Raw genomic sequence first — 25,039 nt, 5'->3', positions numbered from 1 at the left:
CAGCCGTTGGAGAGTCCAACGAACAGCTCCAAGGAATACGTGAACGAAGCAGATCGATGATGATATAAAAAACCTCAGGCTAAACCTTAACTACGTCAAAACAAGGACCATGGATCGCCATGCGTGGAAACATCTTGTTAATGAAATCAGACTACCCATTGGCACCCACAGCATCGTACGGACTTAGGATTCGATCAGATCCAAACGCCAACTAGGGTTCAGAAGAAGAAGATACTTATTATTACAATTACCGAACGTATATTTATATGAACCTCTTTTTAAATCTGCGGTTTTTCTAGTGGTAAAACTTTTCGTCGTAAATCAGCTGATTTCATCAGGTTCATTCTAATGAAGACAATTTTTTTATTCGAATTTGAATACAAGATCGTGGATACCGCTGTATTTTGGTGGTAGGGTTTCAATTAACGGTTATAGTCGGCCTGAGTCTGTACTATACTACACCTCACTCACACGTCACTAACAAAGGACATGGCTCCCTATGGGCCCCGAATCCAGAAAACTTCTGGAGACTTCCGGATTATCCATAAGATTACTAATCATTTTTAATTTTCAATTTTAAAACATCCAGAAATTCTTTCAATTTCAACGTGAGACAACTTACGTTAATCTGTTTGTAAATCAATATTTTTTTTAGATCTGATAATTCTTTTTCCGTTGGATAATATGTAATAGGTAATAAATAGTAAGTAGTAGTAACAAACGGCGTTAAATAATTAAATGAAACTGAAAAATTTTAATAGCAGACTTTCTTAAAACTTATAAAATCATTGTTTAAAATTCATTAATTATTTCTATTTATTAAGTTAAATTCCAGTATATACTATTTTTCTCTTTATTTGAAAATATTATTTTAACCCGATTGATAACAACCTTTCTGATTTCTGATCTTTTAATATTCTAAAAAGAATTAACAGAGCTATTTTTTCCTAGGTAATTCTTTTAAACGCAGTTTTTCTGGTTTTTAACAACTGCCGGAAAAACTTCCTTCTTTCTACGTAGGTAATTACAATCATCCTCTTCCTTAAAGTTATTTTTATAGATTTAATTTAATCTATATTTTATTCTTATTAAACTACAAAATTTATTTGCATAATATTTTTTTATTAATACCGAGACTGAGTAATCTTGATTTAGTGTTAATTGAATCCCAACAAAAAATATATAAAATCTATAAATTAGGCATTTAAATTTATAATAATTTAATCAAATTCAAGTAAAGATTACTTTTTAAAAAGCTAATTTTTTCCCGAATTTTATGTAATTCACAAACTTTAAAATTAAGGGCTATACCATCTATAATTTGATTTAAATAGAATCCAGTCTAGTCCACAAATATCCAGTTGGATATCCAGTCTTGGATATCCAAGACTTGTTATCCAGTCTAGTCCTCAAATCCAAATCTTTTTACGAGATCATGTTTGATGAAATTTATTGTTAGTATAAATTTAATAACATCAGTTATTCAATAATCTAATCTTCTTTATTGATTAATTAATTCACTACATAAACTTGAAGCTTGTGCGTAGGAATATGAAAAATGCCATGCCAGACCGGGGGATTCGAACCCGGGAACTCCGGATGATAGGCCGAGACCCTCACTCCGCCAAAGAGATCGGCTTTAATTAAAAGATATACAAAATTACGTAAAAAAAATAAATTTTATGCAAAAATGAGACGGATTTTCAATTAAAAACTTTAAAAAATTTATTTTAACAGAGTTATAACTGATATTTTAGGTTTTTTATCATATCATTTAATTCTTATAAGGTTTCAACTAAAACTCGATCTAAATACATAAAACAATAAATATTATTTAACAATGAATTCAAAAAAAACTCCAGTGAGACTAGTGATAGAACGATGGAAAGCTAATAACTAATTGTAAAATATAATATTATATTATGGGTGTGGACAGTCAAACTGTAAAAGTTTAAACATATTGTTTAAACATAATCTATATTGTCATAGGTTACTCCAAGTTTTGTCCTCTTTTGTACATATTACCACTATGAATAAAAACCACTTGCTGTGAAATAATACTACAAATAAAACCACTTACTGTCAGAGGCTTGCTTAAAGTTTTTTATAAATAATTATGGACTTTAATTTTTGTTATTGGCATATATATCTTTTATAAGTCAAAGAAAAAAAGTTTAAAAATCTTTTCCAAACGATTTAAAAATTGTAAAACTCTAAGAGATTCACACGAAATTTAAAAGATGATAAAACCATTTTTATATTAGGGTATAAGAAATGTAAGCTTTAGATTTAGTAAACTGTTTAACAATCCTAAGATAAATCGAAGCAATATATTAAATAACGACTGACATAGATTCTAAATATTACTGAAATCTATTATGTCGCGAAGAAATATAAATTCCATTATTAAAAAAAAAAAAATATATATATATATATAAATTAACTGAGTAAGCGCAGTTCCCAAGAAAAACATACAAAATATATTTATTTACACTTAATTAATGATACGCTTTAGTAATAATTTTAATACTGACGAAATAGTTTCTTCTATAAAAGGAAATATCATTAAAAAAATAATCTTTGAATACTTTTTGTTACAGATGATGAAATAGAAAATTAGAAAAAATTGTTAAATTTATCAAACTAGGAAAATATCAGGATAGGTATTTAACATTATATATCTTTAAACAATATACTTATTTTGGCGGAGTGGTAGCGACTTGGCCTTTCATTCGGAAGTCCTGGGTTCGAATCCCGTTTATCCGTGAAATTTTTCACACGCTTCAAAATCCCATTTCCATATCCTATGCACAAACTTCAAAAAAGTTCATAAACTGAAAGCTCTAAAATTCATTTTTCTTTTAATTTAAATTTTTCAGTTGTTAAAAAATCATTTCTCCAATAAAAAAGCATGGTGCGTTGGTTGGGTTGATTTTGCTGCATGTACTCGCATTTTTATTTTGAATGAAGCGCTCTAACGATTCATATGTTCGAAGGATTTATACTTCTTGATACGAACGATTTATCTAAAATTATATTTGTCTTTTGGGGATAAAAAAAGGAAAACACTGGAGCTGTGTAAAAAATCACAACTTAAAAATCTTATATATATAAATGCGAAACTTTGCAACTGCATCACGCAAGAATCAGCTAACCGATTGCTTTCAAATTTTCAGGATACTTTTGCGTTATCCCAGGGTATCCAAGGTTTTAAGTTACAGATCAAAACCCTAACCACCTCGGAAATAAATTTGTGAATTAAAGATTTTCATTAAAGGAAAAACTATCCTTTTACTTCATTATTATATTTCTATCACCATGGCAACAGAAATATAATGCAATAAAATGATTCTTTTTTTTCTTTCATGAGTACCTGTAAAATATTTAATATTCTAAAACCATGAGGATAACGAATGCGTCGGGGTTGAAAGGGCAAAATCCCCTCTCTAGACGATCGAGCGGGCAAAGCGAGTCCTGACTGGCTAATGATTAATAGTAAATGCAGAGGAAATACTAAAAATGCATTTAAAGAAAAAAACAAAACTTCAAATAAAAATTAATATTAAATGCAAGCAAAAAGTATTTCTACCTGTGATTACATAATAAAAATAAAAGTAATTGTTATTTTATTAATAGAGGTAGAAATATTATTCTTTTTAGTTTTTCCTTAGTATTTTTTTATTTAAATATGGTATTTTTTTCCAATTTTTATTTTATTATATTAGGTTTTTTTTAATATGTTTTGTTATATTTACTAAATTTATTAATTATGCTAAAATTAGTGATGACTACTGTTTAACAATCGAAATGCGTATCTAGTTTCAATTTTTTTTTGTTTTAATCTCATCTGCATACGAATTTATTTCCAATAAAATCATTTTAACACAGCTCTTTCATTGTTCATATTATCTTCATTTAACTACCATTCCTTTTGCTGTCAGCTTAGAATTAACGGTGTGTGTGTCTGTCTGTGTGTGTGTGTGTGTGTGTGTGTGTGTGTGTGTGTGTGTGTGTTTTGTGCGCATGTGAAGCGTAAATAATTTACATGAAATTATAAACATGAACGTACGATAATTCCATCCATTGTGTATAACAATATAATTAAGTTAAAAGAAGTTGTTTGTAAATTAGATAAATGTAAATATCAATATCGATTTCGATTTGGTATGTTAGATATAATAGATAATGACCGTCGTATAATAAACATATGAATATATATTCATTTAGGTAAACTGTAGATACGAATTAGTGGTCAATCGGTAAAACGAGCGAGTGAGCTAGTGCGGTGCGCGCGGATTTCTGGTCGTTCGACACGCTGCATCCGGACTTGTCTTCCGGCAGAACAAGCCTTTACTCTATACAAGAATATAACAGAACAGGTTTCACTGACCACACAACAACAATGAAGTCCCGATTATAATTCTCCAGCTCCGTTCAAATGAAAAACGCTGATCAACCATCCGTACTGCCTCCTCCACCTCTCCTTCTTTACCACCACCGGCTCTATCACCGTCAGCATCTTATGACTCCTGATCAGCCTACTGCTGTCACCAACTTACATTAACTCATACCTGTAAAAAAAAGTATTAGGTAGTCGTATTTAAATATACATTATATAGAATATGTAATTTAAATGTTACATATTCTGTGCAGTTGATGATGTTATTATGTAACACCATAATTGCATATCAACTTATCATTACGTATCCTTTATTAACTGATAAAAATTAACATAAATATAACTTAAACTTCTACAAAAATTACGTGTCACTGAATAGTTACGGGCTATATCATATATTATTTTTAAAATTACTAACACAAAACTTTATTGCCTGATTTCTTCAATTAAGTAATCTAAGTTTTATTCCACTATTTCTCTAGTTTTATTCATCAGCAAACATTTAAGTATTTTTTACTCGATAACGCCAGGAGAAAAATGATGTGTTTAGATGATATTTTGTTTGTGGCCTGACATATTTATCAAACGAATGAACTGATTTTCATACAACGGATATGAAATCATTTAAGTAATTTTACTTATATGAAATTTCGATGAAAACAAACTGGTATATAGCTGATGTTATCTTCTTCATGTTGAAAAATCAAAAATCTATAAATTCTAACTGCTTTGAAATATATATAATTAACAGAGATAATCATGAATATACGAGTTTATTAATAAGATTTTTTTTAATTTAAGATAAATAAATTGGTAAATAAAAAAATTAATTATTTTTAATTTAATTTTCAAACGTAAATTTTAATTAAATTTTAATTCTTCAGAAAATAGTTCATAATGTAATTGGTACTGAAAAAATATCAAAACAAAGCAAAAGAACTTATTGTTAATTAAAACCTAATAAATACATTTTGAATAATAATTTTAAAATAATTTTTATATTTATAAAATAGATACGGATTAAGACAAAATGATCAAAATAAGCTTATTATTTGAAATAATTATTTTTTAAAAAAATTAGAAGATTAGAAATTAGTTTAAAAAATAGAGAAAATATGAAAAAAGCAGGATAGAAACGACGAAAAAACTATGAATTTTTTAGGATGGTAGACAAACTTACCAGCCGCGATCACATAATGCAGTCTTACATTCTACGGACCCTTGATGAGAATGGAGAAAAACAAACTAACCAAGAAAACAATAGAAAGACAAACACCAAGTGAACAGGTCAAAGGAGTTCTAAAATAAGAAAGATACAAAATCATTTACAAAAGTTAAAAAAGAAACATACAAAATCAAAGAGTGAAACGTTCAGACAAAAACATATGAAAGATTCCAGAAGAAAACTATAAGAACAAAACAGACTCAGCAAAGGAGAAGAGTAATCGTGTAAAATTAAACAGAACTGGGAATATAAAAAAGAAATGCTGATTAATGAATATATTTATCTTGATCCTACAAAAACCGGTGTCGATTCAAAAAATATTTAAAAAAATTCGAATAAGTAAATTTAAAAAATTTATTACGTCACGAAAAAATTTCTAATCGCTAATGGGAGAAACTTAAAAGAAAAAAAAATTGTAAAAATTAAATAAATCGAAGTAATATGTTAAGTACTTATTACTGTACTTAGCTTCATTCTTTTACCTGTAATTGACGCGTTTCGGAACCACTCCATTGTTAAAATTTATTGTACTGGTACTGGTACTCTCAGTACAATATGTTTTGACAATGGAATGAATCGAAACGCGTCAACTAGAGATAAAAGAAGGAAGCTAAGAACAGTAAGAAGTACTAAACATAGAAACTATAGCGATCTGAACAGAAATGTATTGTAGCCATTTTAGGGCTAAAACATCCTGCCAGTTTACATAATATGGACTTCTTTTTCTACTTTTCCATAATTCAACTTTTATGTGAAAATTTTTGTAGCAAATGTTTTTGTCAATTTTAACATCTTACTTAAAAACGTGAACTTTGTATGTAAATTTATCTATTTTTTTTTTGTTTTCTCCTTAGTGGAAATTTTTCATGGGTAATCAACAGTTCTTTTTATTAAAATAATTTTAAATCATAGGAACGCGATTTTGATTCATAATTAGTTAAAACGTATTTAACTATATTTTATATAAATTTGTGTAATACATATCAACTGATGACACTATTAGTGTTATATAGATATATTTGATTCATATTTTTAAGTTTATATACATTTACACTTGTAAAACTTATGTTTTAACTAAAAATTTTCATTGATCGAGAAAGTTTTGCGAAAATGGTACAAAAAAATAAAATAATTTTATAACATCAGAATTTTTTTTAATAATTTTAATCTCAGCTGTTTTAGTCTTCTTTTATCCTTTACATTTATTTACTCGTATATCCTGTTTTAACAGAAAAGGAATAAATTACAAATAGATTAATATTTTGCATGTCCCATCGATAATTTTTTTTTAATAATATTACTCTTAAATTTTATTTTTACTATAATTTTTATTAAGTTTTAACCAATAATGACTCAGCGTTAAAATCGCGTTTTAAATCTATTAATGCATAAAATTATTTTAATGAAAAAAGTCTACTAAGCATGGAAAATTTAACTCTGAGTTAAAAAAACAAAAAGAAAAGAAAACTTGGTATAATTTATATACAAAATACGTATTTATGTCATCATAAGCTGGGTTAAATTTAAAAATACACCGAATTCTACCTGAAAGTAATAAGCAATGTTATTACATTTATAAACCAGATGTACAAACATTGATCTACGGGATCTTTTGAAATAAAGATTTTATCAGAATTACAATAAAATTTATAAATTATTATGCTGCAATTATTGGAGAAATTTATAGATAAAAAGATGAAAGTAAAATTCTACGAAAAATATAAATTATTAAAAAATCCTTTTTTATCAGATTTTTGAAAAACTTTAAAAAACCAACTTACCATTGTTTGAGAGTTATATGAATTTCTAATCCATACTACTGATATTATTTAATATTCGGTTACTTTTAACAAAAAGAAATTATTTATTTATTTTTCATTCGAACACTATTTATTTATTTCGAAGGAAATGACATTCGAATTTTTAAAAATAAAATTAAAATTATTTGAATCTTTTGAATTTTTTTTCATGAAATTTGAACTTAAGAAAAGTGTGTGAACATGTTTTTCATACACTCCAGCAATTCTTATTTTATTTATTTCCTGATTTATGAGAAAAATTTTGTTTTTTTGAAAATATAAAATCTATTTGACTGCACTTTAAAGCGGATACTTTTTCGGATTACAGTTCAATTAAGAGTAAAGATCTTTTTTGTAGTAGAAAAACTAGTTCTTTTTTTTTCTAAAAATAATAAAGATAATTAAAGTAAATAAATTAATTACAATGTATTATTTCTTAAAAAAAAAAAACAGATTTTGTAACGGTAACTGAGAAAATACAAGATTATACTCTTATTAACAAATGAGTAGTACCTCCTTGCTGCTCCGCAGCATTATTATTACAAAGTAATGTTATATATTTAAAAAAATTGGCTATAAGCCTATTCCATTTACAACATGTCTCACCCCGAACGTATTTATTTTTCACTTTCCTTTCCAACCACAAGTAAAATGCATGTTCAAAACACATTTCCAGTCCGTCCAGAGACGTTCTACTGGACGTTTCGAATTGAATTTTTTGTTAATTCTGTTCGGAATGACTCGCAGATATGTCCTCAATCATCGACAGACCTTCAAAATGATTTTCCTGTGAGTAATAGCCTTGGAAAGTTTCTCAATTAAGTAATAAATGAAGATTTTTGAGAAATTCTCAGAGGAGAGTAAAGTTTACCTGTGGCTCGTTCCGAGGAGAATAAAAAAATCAGACTAATCTTTCCAATAGAACGCCCACAGGACTGGAAAAAAATTTTCAGTCCATTTTTTAAAATATATAAGATATGAATAAAATAGACCAACAGGTCAAGGATATCATTAGGGAGAAATTTCTAAATCAGGTGAAGATTCTAAAGAATAAATTTTAAGAAAGTATCTTGTCACAGTAATAGAAAATTATAAAAAAGGTCTCATGACAACATATATTCTATGTAAGGAATATAGTTAATTTTTTATATGTATATTTTTTTTTAAATGTAAAAATAAAACCTCTAACAGATCGAAATCAGGTAGGGTATTCGGTTATAATAAATCAGCACATTCCCTCCCAAATAAGCCCAGAAGTACATAATAAGTTGACATAACTAACAAAATATAAAACTATTTTTTTAATTTTTTTTAATATTATTATTTGATAAAACATCCTGAATTTTTTATTTATTTTCAGTTACGCCTGAATGAAAACTGCAATCAAAATATAGAAGTAATAATGTTACTGGAAACAACACTTACATTTCCTCTTCATTAAACTGTAAGTAAAAGAACTATTATTTTATTATTAGTGTTTAAATTGGAAAAAATGCCTCCCTAAACCAAAAGGCAAAGTTGTGATATAAGATTAACGCAGTATAAACCACCTCATTCCTTTATCTAAGCTACAAAAGAAGGTAACACCCTCCCGATTGCTTTTCATAAAACATCATTAATATTCATTTTCTCATTAACATCGAAATGGATGAGTAATCAATCATTATTTATTTAGAAATTTTAACCGTTATGAGCCAGGTTTCAAACAATAACGTAGAATTAGAGAGGCAGTGTAATACCAGTGCATAATTAGGATAGATCTATTTTATGCTCCTTCCCGTACATTATGTAGATATGTAATGAATAAATGTATTAAATTGTAGAAAGAATATTTAATTAAATGTATATCAATTATAATATATCATTATGAGCAGTTTTTATCCAATTAATGATAAATTTTGAGAAAATACATTTTTACACAATCAAAAACTCTCAATCATGAAAAATTATGAAAGACAAAAATTTATAAAAAAAAAAGAGCAATATAATTAAATTATTAGCGTATTTTTAATCATTTAATTACGGAAATTTTCTAAGTGTAAATTAAAAAAATCGGGCGCACGGCTGTTGGTTTAACGTGAAACGTTACAGACTTTGGACGAAGTTCCTCCGAGCTACAGGCCGACCAAATTATTTGTACAGTTAATGGGAGATCCACCATCATATTTTTTTTAAAGAAAACTGAAAATCCCCAATGGAAAATTTTAGTTCCTTTATTTCGTCAACTCTACAGATAAACTGGTCGGTCTGTATGTAATCGAGTCACTTTTAGTGTATCGGACTGAAATAAAAACGATACACTGACTGTGTACTAAATTTAATTTTTACATAAAATAGACACTAAATGGGTACATGATATTTATTTCAACTAATATTCGACTACAATTTTGTTCAACATTGTTTTGTGGAATAAGAAGTAAGAGACATAAAGCATAATAAGCAGCGGTAGAGGTGCTCAAACCGTCGGCAACGTTCACTGAGCCGCCGTGCTAGCTTTGCGGCGCTCTCAAAACAGTCTCGCTCGCTCGGCACCGGACATTGGGGTACCTGTGCGTGGCCTATAACCTCCCCTTTCCAACGATATGCGTAATTTACATTTCCGGCTGGCTTTTGCGCGGGCTGAGGCTGACATATTGAATTTTTAAACTTTTTACATGTATAATTCTTTACACATAAATATTGTCCAAAATACACTTATTATTACTTAAATCGATCTATCTTGACAAACTTTAAACTCAAACACTAATCACCGCGTTATCACGTCTAAGTCCTGAGCTACACTGAATGGAAATGAGCGAGAGTGCCAGCTTTGGCACTCTCCGTTATGCTTTGTGCCCCTTTCCCATCAACTCGCTCGACAGTGACGCAAATTCAAAGTTGTATCGGCGAACTGACCATGTAACCTACAAAATGACACCGCATTTACGTCTCTGAGACTAATAGTTAGGGAGTTACTGCGACAGGACGATATATACCTTTTCGTTACGCTACAAATTTCTGTTCTGGTATCCGCATGTTTCCTTGTGATTTTAAAGACGTTTTACATCAAAAAGTGTGGTTTCTACAACATGCTAGTATTTCATTTTTTTTTAATAACATTATTTTAAAAAATAGTAATAATAATAATTAGTTGGTCATTATATAAATATGAATATAAATTAATTGAAAATTAAAAAACGTTTTTTCAGTTTTACTTAGAAAATAATCTTTTCACAGTGTTGAGAATAAATTTACTTTTACGAGAAATAAGAACAAGCAATAATTGTAATTATTTTAATTATAATTAAAATATATTACGAAATCTTAATATATTTAAATATTTTTGCCCCCTAATTATTATTAGTTTTTTTTTTTTTTTTTAAAGGCACATCAATATACCGAGATCTTGTAGGTTGGTTAGTAATGGGTAATTCTAATAAAACGCCAAATGAAACGCTTATTATAGAAATACTCATCTTTATTTAACGTTATTCAATTTAAACTTTATTTAATTAAATAAATCAACGAGTTTGCTTTTTAAATAAAAAAAAAAAATATTTTTTTTTCAGAAGGATTTAAAATTTAATAGAACGACATATTGCAACGAAATAAAGGTATCAGTACAACAAAAAATTAGGAACAGAATTAAAACTCGTAAATTAGAAAAAAGAAGAATAAATTTATATTAATATCCAGTTTTCATGAAATATTGCTTGTAAATAGCAAATTATTAAAACAACAACAAAAAAATAATTGTTTTATAAATATTAAAAAAAAACAAATGAAATTATTTAAAAATCTGGAATTAAAAGAGCTCATTTCATACGAAAAATATTGTAATTTTTTTGTAATTTTTAGAGTTTTCAATTTACTATTACTTTTGATTATTACGTATTAAGTAATAATAGATTCTACTTTACCAGTTTTTCAACTTAATTCACCAATTATAGTTCTCAAAGAACCTAATTAGTTTTAAATTAAGGCATAAAAACTATAATTGGAAGAGGGCGGAGCTATATAAGAGTTATACCAAATAATACAAAGGTTGTACAATGAAACTACTTTTAAAGAATCAGTAAATGATAATAATTTAACTTAATAATTCATTAATTAATAATATTAACCTTTGCTTGGAATATGTTAATTTCTAATTGAAGAATAGTTTTTTTTAACATTTTATATGGGTTTTAGCTATTTTGTATCTAATTATAGTGAGCACTCTTAACAGTCCCTACTTTTTTATGTCCACGGATATGCCTTCAAGGATCACGCAAATATTTCTTTGTGTAGTTTCTTTAATTTTCTTCCATAATTTCTTCATTCTTTCGGGCTGCTTAGTTCTTCTTTCTTTCTTTTCTTTTCACCTAATAGGAACGTTTAATTCAAAATTTTCTTTCTGCATTCTTTTCAATCGAGATAGTTTTTTCTATAATGTTGAACTGTTTGAGCTCTAGTTTGTTTCTATAATGTTGAACTTTTTGAGCTCTTCTTTACTCTATTTAAACATAGCCACTTTGACCTTTATAATTTAAGAGTTTATTGAAAATTTGTTGTTTAGCCTTGATTGGTTGATTCATTTCGACCATGCGTTTATAGAATTTTAGTCGTGGTTTTCTTATTGTTACTTCCAAATCTTTAATTTTATTGTTTATCTCTTTTTTTGTGTTCTTCCTGAACCATAAATTCTTCGTAAAAGTTTTATTACAATCATCAGTAGATTCCAGTTATATTTATAGTTACCACGCTGTAAAAGATTGCTGGTATTACAACCCTCCCTATTTAATTGATAAATAAAAAAAATATATTAGTTTATAATAGTATTTATAATTTTAAGCCAAATAATATGGTACTAATTAACAATAAACATCATCTCTGATTTTTATTCAAATAGCTCCACTTTCGAATCTCCCATTTAATATAATTAAAAAGGAAAAAACTAGTATCTGGTCATATGCCTGTAACTGCTTGTAAATCGCACTGATATAAAGAGGAAACGTTTTTTTTTTTTTTTTTTTTCATTTGTTCTGATATCGCCATAACTTCTGAACCAATCATTTCGAAATTAAATGCAGCTTTCTTATGACCCCGAAATATTTACCATAGTTCAAATCTCACCGATCTCACTACTACATAAAACATGAATTAGAAAAAATTATAAATAAATTACTTAAAAAATTTTTTATAAATAAATTTTTTTATACTAAATTTATATCATAATCTATTTTCAATATCGACTTCTTCAAAAACTTTATGTGATTTACTAAATGTTATGCCTTTGGCTATAAAAGATCACTTTATATTATTATCGTAATATACGAAAAAACAAATTATTTTAATAATAAAATTAAAGGGAATAGCGACTATTTAACAAATTTTTTGTGGTTTGAAACAAATTAAATTTCGATATCGACATCGACTTCTTCAGAAAGTTATTATGTATTTTACTAAATCCAATGTCATTGTTTAATCTGGCGGTGACCTTTCTTTTTCCTGTTTAGCCTTCGGAAATTACCGTTCAGGTATTACTTCAGAGAATGAATGAGGATAATATGTATGAGTGTAAATGAAGTGTAGTCTTGTACAGTCTCAGTTCGACTTTTCCCGAGATGTGTGGTTAATTGAAACCCAACCACCAAAGAAAACCGGTATCCATGATCTAGTATTCAAATCCGTATAAACGTAACTGCTTTTACTAGGACTTGAACGCTCGACTTCCAAATCAGCTGATTTCGGAAGATGCGTTCATCACTAGACCAACCCAGTGGGTTAATTTGGCGGTGACCCGCGAGAACTCATGCTCACGCGAGTAAAGTAGAATTCTGTAGAGTTTTACATCCTGAACTAAGAAGTTCCATCAAGGTAACCCATTCACATAACTAGCACAAATTCTTCTTTCAATCCGGTATTGATATTTTTATTACACCTTGGTCAGTGTAGTCACAACAGGAAGAAGAACTTTTAGGGTACTAAAATTTATAATCGTAGACGATGATCTACCGCCAGAGCGTTTTTAGAAGAGTAGAATTGGTCAATGACAATTTAAATATATTTAAATAGGTAACATGATGAAAATATCTAACTGTTGCAATGCTAAAAAATGGAATTATAAAACTCCTGGACATTATTGTACAGGGGGCAAAGTAGTTCTTTAAAAACTTTAATATTCTCCTGATTTCATTAAAAATCTGATTTTTTAACACATCTTTTTATTTAAAAATTTCTTAGACAGTTCTAGACAATACAATATTCAATTTCAAATGGCATTATTTGGCGCAAAATAGAAGAAAAAGGGGATTTCTTAATATAGATAACTCTGAGAGAAACAACCAACACATAATTACTAAAAAAACTGTTTTAAAGTTGTACATTCTTATAGCACAAGCGAAGCAGCGATGGGGAATGCTGGTTAGCAGATAAATAAAACCTTAAATTTTGAGTTATCTTTTTTAAAAATTTCTATCTATACGAGTTGATGGTGTGAACATATCGATACAGTCTATTACGAATATTAATGTTTAAATCACGTTTATATAATCAACTTAAGATTACTTTAATTCATTCCAATTTTTCGGAGGTAGGTTTTAATAAAAACATGTTTAAATTAAAAAAAAGAGTAAAAAAAACACTGCATGCTTTGAATTGAAACTTTTCTGTAATAAATGTTATTAAATCTTATTCATTATCATTATAGAAATATTTCAATAAATCAAATGGTTTTTTTTTAATTTAGTTGAAAAACCGGTGTAACGACTTTGACAAAAATGAACAAAATTGTTGCGGTCAAAGAGCTTAATAAAATGCATTAAATCTCTTGCATAAATATTACTATTTTAGAAGAAGTTGAACTGACACACGGAAAAAAATTTTAACAGAAATCAAGATTTGTGTAATGAATTTCTTTTTATTAAAAATTCGTAAAAAATTTTAATTTAATCTAATCTGAGCATATTTTAAAAAGATACGTTTATTATCTTCATACCCAACGTAGCGAAATAAGTAACTTTTTTATTGGGGTTAGCTTAACGGTAATTTCTCAGAAATTATTGATCTGAAAATGGACAGACAACTAACAACTGTCAAATAATAATTAGACGTAAAACATAATTGTAGGAAAATTTAGAAAAAAGCAAATAAAACCTCATTATAAAATAAAATATATACAACGAAAAATGTAACAAACTTTTAGGACGTGTTCTTCCTGTAAAGACAAAGAATAAAGTTCACACAAAGTTCGAAAATGCGAACTTATGTTTACATAAGCTGACACTTGTTAAGTATCGGCTGGTGAAAGATTGCGCCCTGATTTCTGTTTCTTCGGTAGAATTAGCCCAGACTGTAATTCTTGTGACTCAAAATTAAGAGTTAAATTTAGTGCTTTTATATGACACCTAACCTGAAAAATTGAAACAAAAATTTAGAACAGTAATTTTAGTAGTTTTTGTGAAACTGGGATAAAAAACGAAAGATTGGGGTTAAAAAATACACTGTTTTTTGTTTAGCATAAAGTAGCTTTGGGTAATAAACATCTAAAAGTTTTAAACAAAATTTGTAAAGAATTCTATTTTTTTTAAATATTTAATTCTTTTGTTTTGTAATATTGAAAATTTTGTTTCGTTTAATAACTTAGTTAAATGGTTAATAAACAATCACAAAAATGTTTTAATAAAACCTTTACAAAATTTGATTCTTAATAAAATCATATAAATAAAATTCACAAAAACTAAATACAAACATAAGAATTTTGAAATTTATTAAAATCCAACATATTAAAATAAGGTAAATTTTAACTGAACGAAACAGAATTTTCAGTATTATAAAACCAAAAAATTAAATATTTAAAAAAAATACTATTCTTTACAAGTTTTTTAAAACTTTTACATAATTATTATCCATTTAACAAAGTTATCTTACACCAAACATGTGTTTTCCGACCCCAAATTTGGTCTTTTACCACAGATTTCTCAAAAACTACTAAAAATACAGTTCTGAGACCAATTTTTTTTTAATTTTTCAGGTTAAAACCATTAAATTTACTTCTTAATTAGGTTTCAAAACTTACAGTCTCGCTTAATTTCACCAAAGGCGCAGTAATCAGGGCGAAATCTTTCGCTAACCAACACTCGCTAATGAAGCGTTTCCGAGGCTATGTTAATATGAACTTTCTTATTTTTCACCAGTAAAAACATGTCCTGAAATTTTGTTACATTCTTCTTGAATAATCTGTATATTTATACAATAAACCAACAAGAATTTCTACTTATATCATAATTTTACAATTAAAAATTATATATATATTAATTATATTTATAATTATATATATAAAAAATTCTACAGAGTGAGCAATATAAAACCGAACCCATAACGTAACCGCTGCAGAATCGGTAGGATATGTTGGAATGAAATTTTATGAATGATATGGATAAATAAAATATAAAAACATAATATGTAAATTAAATGTTGCATTTGTTTACCTTATTGTTACAAAGAATGTTCAAAATGACAACCCTGGACATCGATGCACTTTTGTGCTCGACTGATCATATTGAAATCGTCTGATGCAAAATGTTATCAATTTGGTTGATTTTTTGTTGAATGTTCACCTTAATTTCATCAATATTGTGGAAATTAGATGCATAAACTCTCTCCTTTAAGTTAGCCCCAAAGGAAAAATTGCAAGTAGATAACTCTGGGGAACGCGGAGACAACCGTCCTCTGCTGACAACTTGTCCATTTGTGAAAGATGCATGAAGGCGATTCAGTAAAACGTTTTATGTGTGACACGTTGCTCTGTCTTGTTGGAAGAAGCAGTATTTTTTCATTATCAGTTAAATTCTTCGAAAATTGTGAGGTAAACTTGTATATTGACAGTCCGGTCAAAAAATTGTGTATTGGTCCCACAATACGATTACCGGAAACGGCACACCAAACACCAATTTTCTCATCGTGAAGTGAACGCTTGAATATCTCATAAGGATTCCTCGCCATCCAATAATACCTGCTGTTCTGCGAATTAACATGGCCGGATAAATGAAACCATGCCTTGTTTGACATGAAATACGACATCGGGTTTATCTATCCGTCAACAAGGTTTTCGAGAAGCCAGTTGCAATAATCAAATCGTTTCGGTTTTTCTGTTTCTTCAGTTGTTGTACAGTTGTAAAGCGGTACGGTTTAAATTTTAATTCATGAAGAATTAATTTTACGACAAGATGTGTATTTAACACCAGATTGTTGGGATATCTTGTGTAGTGATTTTTTTGGACCGCTAGTAATTCTCTTTTCAATATCGGCAATGGCCTGTGGAGTCCTAACGGAAGGTCGCCTACTTCTTTTTGCAATTGAAACCAAACTTGTACGCCATTTTTTAACTAAATCGTGTATGCTACTCTTCGCTGGGATACAGGCATTCGGAGATTTTTCTACGAATACTTTACGTGATCCTTCAAACGATCCAGAACGAATATAGGTCTGTGAAGCTATCCTTTCCTGGATTGAATAAGGCATTTTACACGAACAAAACTACACTGCAACAAAACGTATTCTGCACTGACACGTAACCACCTGACAAACGGCAGCAACAATCATTAGTAACATATACATCCACTAGTCGCTAGTTGTGCGAGAATCATTCGTAAATAGTGTTAGGTAGCGGTTTCATTATGGTTTCGGTTTTATGTTGTTCACTCTGTATAAATGAAATACTGAGACGAATACTTTTATTGAGGAAGAAAATTAAAATGCTCAGTAATTTATTTTCCAAAAAACTCTTATTTTAATCGGACAACTTTTTTTATAGGGTATCTGTAATTGTTTAATATATTAGAAATATATTGCGATTTGTATACATATCCCGCCGGGTTAGTATAGTTTTTAAACTCGTCATCGCAAAATCAGCTAATTTTTGAAGTCGAGAGTTCTAATGTTCGAATCCTTATAAAGATAGTTAGTTATTTTTATGTGTAATTGAATACTAGACTGTGGATACCGTTGTTCTTTGGTGGTTGGGTTTCAATTAACCACATTGGGAAGGCAATGACAAACTATCCGTAAAACCTGCCAGGAAAATTCCAAATGCAAAAACATCAACGCCTGTGAAATCGCCAAGGGTCAGACACGACTGAATGGCTAAATTTGATTTGATTTTGATATAAAGAGTCAATTAATTTTTTTTGTAAACAGGTTAAATTAAACGTATAAAAAGTTAAGTCACCTAACAATAAAAAAAAGAAAAAAATTATTAAAGTATGTTAATAATAACCAATATATATAACAAAATAAATCTGGTTTAATTTTACTTTTTTTATATTCTTAAATTTAAAATAACAAAAGGGTAAAGAAAAATATTACAGAAACGAAAGGAATGTAAAATTTATTGAAGATTGTTTTCAGACCACCTGGACCAAACGATAGTAATCAGATCGTTGAAGGCATAACAATTAATAGCCAGGTATCGAATACCGGACATTTGATTTATACTATTTAGATATAAAAATACGAATAAAATAACTAAATACAAAACGATGAAACACACATAAAACTTTATAATAAGACTTATATTTAAAAGTATTAAAAATAAATTATGGTTTTATTATGCTTTGCAAATTAAAATCTGTAAGAAAATCTTTTCTTTTTATTATAGAAATATAGCTATTCTTTAATTTTATTTGTAATTTATGATTTATTTTATAACCGCGATATAAAAGGTTGAGTCTTATTTCGAAAGCGGACATATTCCTTAATTTCCATTTTCTTGATTACTAATATTGTTATGTAAATTATTTATGGATAAACTAATAACATAGTTTTAAATTTCTAATTTTTATCTATCTGTTGATATAGTAAGTATATTTCAACCTGTCTTATCTTATCATAGTTAAATCGCTGGCTGTGTACTAATTGGTGCAGTCAATTATTTCAATCTTGTACTGCTGCGCTTGTCGGTATTGGTTAGTTTTATCCGACATGATTTTGACTGACTTAATCCATAAAGTGCCAGATAAACACAACATGCTATTCGTTTTTTGCAAGCCAAAGGAATTTTTACATAATCCTATGTTTTGCGTACAGTGTCATGAAATGTCTCTTTCGTTAAGCGACAGGAAAGATAAATGGTTTGGACAAAGGCGATTTACTGCAATTCTACTCGTTTAAGGGGTGGTACATGGCTGCAATCTAGCAAACTGTAATTGGAAGTTGTTTTTTTCTATACGCATAGAATAGTATTAAGGTTTGTAACAAACACTTTAATATGTAGTGCTGGAAAAACTTTGCAAAATGTGTGCGGACATGCTAATCCGTAACCTACTAATAATATGTTGGGATATTCTGAATGTGGAAATAAACTAATCTCTTTTTTCAAGATCAAAATACAGGGGATTTTCGTCTTGATAAAGGATACCCGTAGGCCTGCTTTTTGGGCTCTTCCTGTTCTATTTGTGCTACTGTGTGTTCCTATTATCAGGGAAAAGAGCCAAGTCGTTAAAAAAGGCTAAGTATTTTATCTTTATGTTTCTGTTTTTGGATTCGATTTTTCATCCGAATCAATCATTTGCCAAAAATCTTTTATTGTTTTATACAAAACCAAGTTGAATAGTAATTTGGTTTGTCCATTGCCTTGCTTGTGATGAACTATGAACTAATATCAATCCTTTTATTTTAGCTATACTCTTTTTTTTTCTTCTCAATTTTGGCTTCTCTGAACGACGTAAAATAAATTGTCATAATCTTATTTCCTTTCTTTTTTCTAGTATTATTTCATTATCATCTTACTGTGCTATTCCTTTTATTTCTCAGTTCATACTCAACATAGTTTTTCATGCTCTTCATTTTTTTTCTATGTTGAGTACTGCTTGTCTTTCTTAGCTTCATTCTATTAAAACTTGTTGACGCGTTTCGGAAACACTCCTTTGTCAAAATTTATTGTACTCTATTGTATTTATTTTTCTGTTGAATAAATTAAAATCTATTTATTTTTTAATTTCAATTTGTTTCTTTAACTTTAAATGTACTTGCAAGTTAGAGATTATTATTTGCATTATGTTTTTTTTTTTCAATTTTAATATTAACACGTTATTATAATGGAAAAGAAATTTTGCAGTATTTTAAGTGACCGAAGTTCGCGACGGAGACTTTAATTTTGGATCTTTATACAGGATTCATCAAACAAAAACATTATTAAATCGTTTATTTTTAAAAATAAATTAATAAATTATCATTATTTTCATTAATGATGGGGGTAAAAACATTTTTACTAGGAACCACACCAGAACATACATTTCCCTTACTTTATGATATTAAGATAGGCAGGTAAACTATGTTGTTAACCTGCCTAACTATTTCCCTTGGATCTGTTATCCAAAGTCAATCTAAAATTCTATCACAAACACAAAACTCCCTTAATATTCAGTAGGGTATTTTATGTTCTTCAACTTTATATCAGTCAATTAATCTTTCCCTTATTTAGTTTATTTTCCTCTTCTGTTTGTTGATGTTTTTCTTCACCTTACAAGGATCATTAATATTCTAATTAAGAGTGCGGAAGTACTCTTTTAAATCGATGTCGATGTCAATCTCTGACATAAACGTGTTTAGATAAAGCGATAGTTTACTCAGTTCTCATCAAAATTCATGTTACATCTTGAAGGATGTATCTCTTTGAAAAGCTCAATTTCAAAGAATTAATAATAATTTAATTTAAATGTCTTATTCAAAATACTTTTTCACTTCATTATAACCCTTTCTTTAAATAAATAAATAATTTAATATACAAAAAATTAGCAAATCTATGAAGATTTTATTTTTAAAAAAAACGAATAAAATTCTATAATAAGTAGATAGAAATCGATTAAATTTATTTACAGCCATCAAAAACACCTGGATCATCAACAAAATTAATTAGAATAATAATTTACCAACTCAATAGCTTGTGACTTCTTTTAAATTAGGACAAATTACTTTTTTATATTTAAATTACTCATAATATTAAAAATTAATGGTATTTTTATCATTATTATTATTATTATTATTATTATTATTATTATTATTATTATTATTATTATTATTATTATTATTATTATTATTATTACTTTGTTTTCTTCTTTTCTTTATTTAATTGACAGCTGTCTTTTCTGTAATATTATGTACATAGATTTTATATACTTTACATAAAAAAAAGTACTATTACTTTTTAATCGCATTATTTGCACTGAAAAGAGTTTTGAAAAGAACAAAATGAGTTAAAATTAAGATAATTTAAATAAAAAGGATTGATCAACGACACAAATGTTTAATTGAAAAATAGAGAATAATGTTAACGGACATCGCAAAAAAATAACTCTCCGCAGTAAATATGACGATGTTGGTTCTGTATGTATTTAAAATAAATTAAATAGGAATAACGGACAATAAATCCAAGACTGCCATATCCATTCTAAGTCATTCTGCCATTATAGCATGTACTACAATCGAATGGTTTACTTATTAACAAAAAACAAAATAACAAAGAACCAAAATTAGATCTTCTGGAACCCCTGAAATATTTTAAAAAAATTCATATTAACCCAGGAAAAAACAAACTTTTTTTTTAATACTTTTATTTACAGTTGCATCAACAATTTCAGTCGTTAGCGAATAAGTAACACTATCATGTAGTGTTACATAAAACAACAAAAATAAACAATAAAGAAACAGGAACAATAAAGAATAAACAAAGACAAGTAACAACAACAAATACAAACTAAAAAACACTAAATTATATTCATTCCACTGCAGGAGAGGAACCGCAACAGACGTTTCATACCTACTTTCTGGTTTAGTAGAAATTTCATATCTGAACCCAAGTCTAAATTTTGTCGGATAATTCCAAAGATTGGGCAATCAAATAGCAGATGGTGCACGGACCATTTATCTTGCAAGCCTTAGAACTTCTGAGGAGAGCCAAATAAATGAGCGTGGGTAAGTCTGGTGTGTTCAATCCTTAGCCGAGTTAAGATGACTTTGTCTCTTCTGTTCCTGGGAGAAAAACGTTTCTAGGGAAAAACAAACTTATTTAGTTTGTCTAATAAATAAAATTCAATTAATTTAATAATAATTTTTTTTTTTGGAAAAATTTCATAACAAAAACCGTAGTAAAATCCAAATTGATAACATTATCTCTATTATCATTATTCATAATTTATCACATATATGATAATTAGGCTGGTGAAATAATCCCGGAATAATCCAGTTTAGAATTAGAAATTATGTTTTTTTAAAAAATTATGTAGAATTTCAAACAATTTTGAAACTAAAATCATTAGATATCTAGTTTCTTCTTACTGTTTTTCAATTTAATTTGTAATTAATAAGGCTGTACTTACAAAATAGTAATACATAACAGTATTAAAAATAATAAAATTTTCTGTATGTAAATAAATAATTACTATCAGCATTTTACAAGCGTTATACGATATTTATTTTACATTTTTAAGAATAACTAGGAATATAAAAAAAAAAACGAATTAACAGCTGCTGCAACAAGAGACATTCTAATCGTGTAAAAATGAGGACATTGCTATCGAGTTACAGAATTCACTAGCCGTATAATAATCACATTAAATAACGTCCATTAATTATTCCGATATATAGATAAACATCTGTTATTAACTAATTCGAAATCCTATATTTAATTAAAACTAGTAAACTAGCTTATATTACAAGAAAAGAACGTGAACAGATTAATTCTTTTAAAAAACACTAAAAATGTTATTCCGTTAATTAAATGTCACAATACTTTCACAGATTGTTAAAAATAAGTCACTCCTCTTCAGTTATTTTAGTTAAAAATAAATTTGAAAAATTACAAAACATTAGTTTTATAATAGGTTCACTCATTAAGAGTATACATTTGAGATTAATTTTAAAATCTTGCTTAAAATTTCAGGGTTTTCTTTTAAAATATATCCGTTAAAAAAAACAATTATTCAAGGTTAAACAAATATACTGCTTACTTTTTATATTTTTACTAGCCTATCCGTCTAGCCATAACATGGATCCTTCGGACTCAGGTCAGTCCAGGTGAATCCCGGAGTCAACTCAGAGGCTCCTCGGGGCCTCCTGGGGGTCAAGGAGTCTACCCTGTGGCCGCAGAGCTCGCGCGGCCTGGACACCCGTAGAGCTTTGGTCGCCATTCCCATCCACCCACTGGACCCTCACACTGTACGTTATCCTCATGGTTGTGAAAATAATACTGATAAATAGTAATTATAATATTCAGGCTTTATAGAAACCAAAAAAATAAACTAAATTAGAAAAGATAGAATAATAGTAACTACTGTAACTAAAAAACACACAACTTTGAAGACAAAAAATTCGTAACTTATTTCTTTACCATAGTGGCAGAAATATAGTAATGAAGTAAAAGGATTAATGTATGTTTTCGTTAATGAATATCTTTAATTAATTTTTTTTTTCATTAATTTTTTTTTTTTTTCATTAATGAATATCCATTTTATAATTTTCGAAGTTATTTAAGTCCTGATTTTTTGCTAATTTTAAAACTTTATTACCAAGACGCTTGCCAACTATTAATGTGATTCGTCTATCCCAAATTGAGATGTACATTTTTATATAAAAATAACAAAATGGCGAACAGTGTTTGGTCCATTTTTTATTTTTAAGTATTAATTAATAAAGTTGGAGAACGAAGGAAAGATTGCCATTTTTCCTAACGATTTTTTTTGTTTAGTTTTACAAGTAGAATCCGAAAAAGTATAGTTAGCCCACCATTTTAGAAACATTCTGTACATAATCATAAAAGAAACTTCTTGTTTGTTAGTGTATAGACAACAAATATTATATAATATTGTAATACAAAGATAAACACAAAAAAAAATACCAAAAAATATTAAAACGATGTTTCCCTCCAAATTTGAAGCTTTCTCAAGTACAACTGAAAACATAATCTACTTAATCATATGTTAAACAATATTGGACTGTTATTATTATTCAGCCAAACTAAAAATTTGATAAATAATAATAAATTATATAAATATACCTAAATAACAGTTTTTTTTTACAAAATAAAATCTAATCCCATATATTAATCGTTTATCATTCCATTTAAATCAAATAAAATATATTAAATTATACTAACATATACATTACTATAATATCCGTTCTGATTTTGATAGAATTTTTACACTGGAAAATATCAACCTCCTGATACTATTTACATCATAATCTAAAATTTTAACTTGCTCATAATTATTTTTACTTTAATTATTGTTTGCACAGCTATAAGTGCACTATTTCATCTCCCAAAACAGCGTCCCAGGGGCACCCCGTTTGTTACCAGTTGATGGTGAGATGATTGGTCTAGCCTCCCACGGGGTGTTCGGATACTTCATCATTATAGCCTCACACGCAATCCCCACGGGAAGTCCATTATTGTAAAACAGAGATTTTTAAATTTATTTGATATTTTATTTAACGTAAATTTAATTCTATTATTTTTGTAATATTATTCATTCGATTGATTCGAATCATTCAGTTCAAACCCAGCTTATACAGGGATAGAGATTCACAGTTCAGAGTTCATTAATTCAATTCATTAAAAACTTTACTACTACATATATATATATATATATATTTTTTTTTTTTTTTGAGATGAAATATGTCTAAAAACCTTCTCAGTTATGCCAAGAAACATAGATAGAAATTTATTTGCGATTGATCGACTAGTTTTTTTGTTTATTCCGCACAAACTAAAACCCTCTTCCTCTTAATATAGTAGTACAAATACCAATTTTAACGGATAATTAAACACGAGAGATACATTGTACTACAGATATACAATGTATAAGAAAAACAGCGAAGCAAGATTATAATGGGATTTTTAACAAAAAAAACTAAACTATACCAATAACTATAAACGAATAAAATATCAGCCAACCTTTTTGGTGAAGTAGTAATACCTTACATCCTTTCATACGGAAGTTTATAGATTCGAAGGCATAGCGTTTTTCATACGTTACACACTTCCCCACTCACAAGATATAATATAATAATTTCAGTTTTTCTTTTATTTTTTTTTTAGTAACGCCGTTATATAATTAAGTATCTACAACAATGACATCTAAATATAACATCAACGTGTGAAATTATTATTAAAAAAATTGCATATTATTCCAAGTAACTAGAAAAAAAAATTATAACCACTGATGGAAACAGAAATTTTCTGAGATCACATGTTCGGTCTACCTGTTTTCGCACGAATAGTTGTGGCAAGCCGCTATTGTAACTTTCTTACAAGTACAGACTTTGAGGTGAAAAAATTTTATTTCTCTCAATCTACACATCAAAATTTATTTTATTTTATAGTTGAATAAACCCCGTTTTAAATTTTCATTAACGATTCGAACTACATAGACCGCCCCCCCCCCCAAAAAAAAAACGTAGTCGTTTTGGTTTTTCTAAATCTGATTTAATTATATTTCATTATTACATTTTGTTAATGAATTTTAATAATTTTCAAAGAATCAAGTCACCTTAATTTCCACACGATATTCTCTTATAAAATATAATAAATAAACTCTGATATCAAGGGTGGCAGACTCAAAACTCAGGGGGTCCTAAACCAATAAGATTTATGACTGGTGC

At 28.0% G+C, this 25,039-nt stretch overlaps 1 protein-coding gene across 2 annotated transcripts in view; it reads left to right on the top strand.

The window, feature by feature from the left end:
* The window catches only part of LOC142329286 (uncharacterized), a 365,502-nt gene that overhangs the window by 23,669 nt on the left and 316,794 nt on the right, over positions 1-25,039 (top strand). For both annotated transcript variants that reach the window (XM_075373729.1, XM_075373730.1), the window contains exon 2: positions 8,784-8,867. The gene's annotated coding sequence lies outside the window, so the exon portion shown is untranslated. The remainder of the gene's footprint in view (positions 1-8,783; positions 8,868-25,039) is intronic.

The sequence above is a fragment of the Lycorma delicatula genome, chromosome 8 (genome assembly GCF_047948215.1).
Source record: "Lycorma delicatula isolate Av1 chromosome 8, ASM4794821v1, whole genome shotgun sequence".
NCBI classification, from domain to species: Eukaryota; Metazoa; Arthropoda; class Insecta; order Hemiptera; family Fulgoridae; genus Lycorma; species Lycorma delicatula.
This window is presented reverse-complemented; position numbering and strand designations above follow the sequence as displayed.